Source organism: Nerophis lumbriciformis, linkage group LG05, assembly GCF_033978685.3.
Source record: "Nerophis lumbriciformis linkage group LG05, RoL_Nlum_v2.1, whole genome shotgun sequence".
NCBI classification, from domain to species: Eukaryota; Metazoa; Chordata; class Actinopteri; order Syngnathiformes; family Syngnathidae; genus Nerophis; species Nerophis lumbriciformis.
This window is the reverse complement of record NC_084552.2, coordinates 405953-409739: the sequence shown is the minus strand read 5'-3', so window position 1 is coordinate 409739 and position 3787 is coordinate 405953.

The window sequence follows — 3787 nt, the reverse complement described above, 5'->3', positions numbered from 1 at the left end:
AAATATAAATGACATAAAAAAATGAGACGTTGTAAAAATAAGAGTACAAAATGGTGCTACCATATCTCATCTGGCGTGTGCGTGTGTGTATCTCCCTTTCAAATAATTAACCCAAAAAGTGAAACCTAATAAAAATAGATAAATAAATAAAAGAAAACATACAATTAAAACAATATTTATAAATGTATATATATATACAGTCAATCCTGTCTATAGTGATCACTCAAGGGAAAGTAAGACATTGACTGTATATTTTATTTGTTTTATTTATTATTTTTACATGTAAAAATATATTTAATAATAATAAAAAAAACATCCATATGCTGCTAAATGTCTTTTCATTCCGACTGGTGTTCTAGTCCAGTTGCCAGAGTGGCCAACTGCTGATGCTATATTTGCATGTGCATTAAAAAAACCAACATCTTTCAGATGAACGGCTGACAACTGGGATTGGTTCCTCATAGTTAACCTAAAGGAGTCGTTCTATCTCAATGCTGTGAAATCAGCTAAAGGAAGACCATCATGTGGTTCCTTGTGTCAATGACAGTTTGCTTTAGATGACAGATTATTAAGCCAGTGATGAAACAATTACCAGGGTTTACCGCGTCATTGTCATGTGATTAGTCTACTTTGTACCCAAACATTGGCTCAAAGCACAACATGCAGCCATGACTCACTCATTAGCGCCCTAAAACGTGACCCTATTGACCCCTCAGTGGAATTTTCCTGCCTTGTAAATGAACATTGTGCACTTTCTACAGTATGTAGATGATTTGTCAGTCAAGGAAACACACCAGCTGGGTCTTTGATTTTTAAAAAGACATTTGCTTTAGTATGTGCATCTTTCAAACAGCAACCTGGTGATCTTATAATCACCTCTATTGTTTCAAGAAAAAAAGGCCTGCCGAGGCAAAGGAGGAGCTGTTTGGACTGAAATGTGAGCTTCTTGGCAACAGAACGTGTTTCTTGAAAGCTCCATGGAGAGGTGAGCGTCATTGAAAAGATTCCTTTGCAACAAGTTCTTCTTCCACTTGATTGTGTAAAGTGGAGCTGGTTCCCATAGAATGATCATCAGTGTGTAATACAAAGCATCATTATTATTATGATGATGATGATATAAAGTGGAATAAAAGAGCAAACAGGTGAAATGAAACAAAAGAAAAAGTTGCAACGTCGACTCACACAAAGCTGCCATTGTTCAAAACATAATAATATATCAAAATCAACGTTGTTATAAAGTATTCACCTATTTTAGGCTCTAATGACTTCACATCAAAATGTGGGGGTAAATATTGCATGTTTGGTGTGTTTGTCATTAAAAACAATGTTTACCTGGAAAAAAAAGGGCATGAAATAATTTAAAAACACATAAAAAAATAATAAAAACTTATAAAAAGTTGATCTAGAGATTTAAGTGTTAAAAGTAAAAAAAAAAAAGTATGAGTTTTTTTTTAACACTTAAGAGTGGGCACGCTTGGGTTCCCCAATCATTTTAATGAGATGTTTAAACTGTCGTTGCACAGAAAATAATTAATTAAATTATTAATCTACTTGTTCATTTACTGTTAATATCTGCTTATTTTCTGTTTGAACATGTTCTATCTCCACTTCTGTTCAAATGTAATAATCACTTATTCTTCTCTTCTTTGATACTTGACATTAGTTTTGGATGATACCACACATTTAGGTATGGATGTGATACCACGTAGTTACAGGATCATACATTGGTCATATTCAAAGTCCTCATGTGTCCAGGGACATATTTACTGACTTTATAAACATAATATACATTTTTTTTTTTAAATTTAAGAAGATGTTGTGATGCCAAAACATATCGACGAAATCATAGTAGTATTGACTAGATACACTCTTGTACTTGGTATCATTACAGTGGATGTCAGGTGTAGATCCACCAATGACGTTTGTTTACATTCAGGGGTGCTAGCTTGCTGTTAGTGGTGAGCTATTGTATTACGGTACTTTTCAGAGGCGGTATAGTCCCGAATGATTCATTAGTATTGCGGTACTATACTGTGTGTGTGTATATATATGTGAATATATATATATGTATGTGTATATATGTATATATATGTATGTGTATATATGTATATATATACTTTATATACCGTATTTTCCGCACCATTAGCCGCACCTAAAAACCACAAATTTACTCAAAAGCTGACAGTGCGGCTTTTAACCCGGTGCGCTTTATATATGGATTAATATTAAGATTCATTTTCATAAAGTTTAGGTCTCGCAACTTCGGTAAACAGCCGCCATCTTTTTTCCCGGTAGAACAGGAAGCGCTTCTTCTACGCAAGCAACCGCCAAGGTAAGCACCCGCCCCCATAGAACAGGAAGCGCTTCTTCTTCTACTGTAAGCAACCACCCGCCCCCGGAAGAAGAAGAAGTGCGCGGATTTTCGTTTCATTTCCTTTGTGTGTTTACATCTGTAAAGACCAGACCACAAAATGGCTCCTACTAAGCGACACGCGTATAACGCAGAATTTAAACTTAAGGCAATAAGTCATGCCGAAGAACACGGAAATAGAGCAGCAGCAAGAGAATATAACATAAATGAATCAATGGTGCGTAGGTGGAGGAAGCAAGAAGATGACCTGCGCCAGGTAAAGAAGACAAAACAGAGTTTCCGAGGGAACAAAGCAAGATGGCAACTGTTGGAGGACAAACTCGAACAGTGGGTTGTTGAGCAGAGAGCAGCAAGCAGAAGTGTCAGCACCATCACTATTCCAATGAAGGCAACAACGCTAGCAAGCGAACTTCACCTGGATGATTTTAAAGGTGGTGCTTCTTGGTGTTTCCGGTTCATGAAAAGACGCTTATAGACTACGGTGTTGTCACGGACTACAAAGGCGGACTCGCACAATTTTTCAGGATTTATAGAGATCCCAAATACAGATCAGCAGGTACCAGAAGGTAAGAAAAGTTGTGTTTGCATAATATTGCGAAACAAAGTGCCAGATAATATGTCTTACCTTATACACACACTTTTCAATTCGGACACCGAAGACGAAGAATTCGAAGGATTTACGAATGAAGAATAACTTCAGAAAGTGAGTGTTATGCTTATTTTGTGTGTTGTGACATTAACGTTCGAGCAACATTATGTTGCTATTGCTCTGCACTATTTTGAATTTTACTATGTTTGTGATTGCACATTTGCGTACATTTTGGGACAGAGTTGTTAGAACGCTGGTTTTTAATACATTATTAAAGTTTGACTGACCTATCTGACTGTTTTTTTGACATTCCCTTTAGCGCAGCGTAGGCGCGGCTTATAGTCCGGGGCGGCTTATAGGTGGACAACGTTTTGAAATATGCCGTTCATTGAAGGTGCGGCTAATAACCCGGGGCGCCTTATAGTGCGGAAAATACGGTATATGTATGTATGAGAGAGTACAGTACCTCATATCCACTGTTGAGAGTACTACATATGAAATATTTATAATAAAGTAAGATGTGTATATATATATATATATATATATATATATATATATATATATATAGTCCCCAGATGCTTTAATTTTAGTGTGCGGACCCTCAGTGGCAAAAGTTTGGCCTACAGGTTTAGCCCCATGTCTTTAAAACCTAGCGACGCCTCTTTTTCTTACTCTAATCGAGGGTCCTTGAACGCACTACAGTTATGAGATGTTAAAGTGAAACTTCTGCTCTGCTGCCACAGGTAGATGTTTACCTGTGCTGTGCATGAAGGTGAGCTATGACCAGGTGTTAGCAATGTGGGTGGACAAAGTCATTCTTAATAACC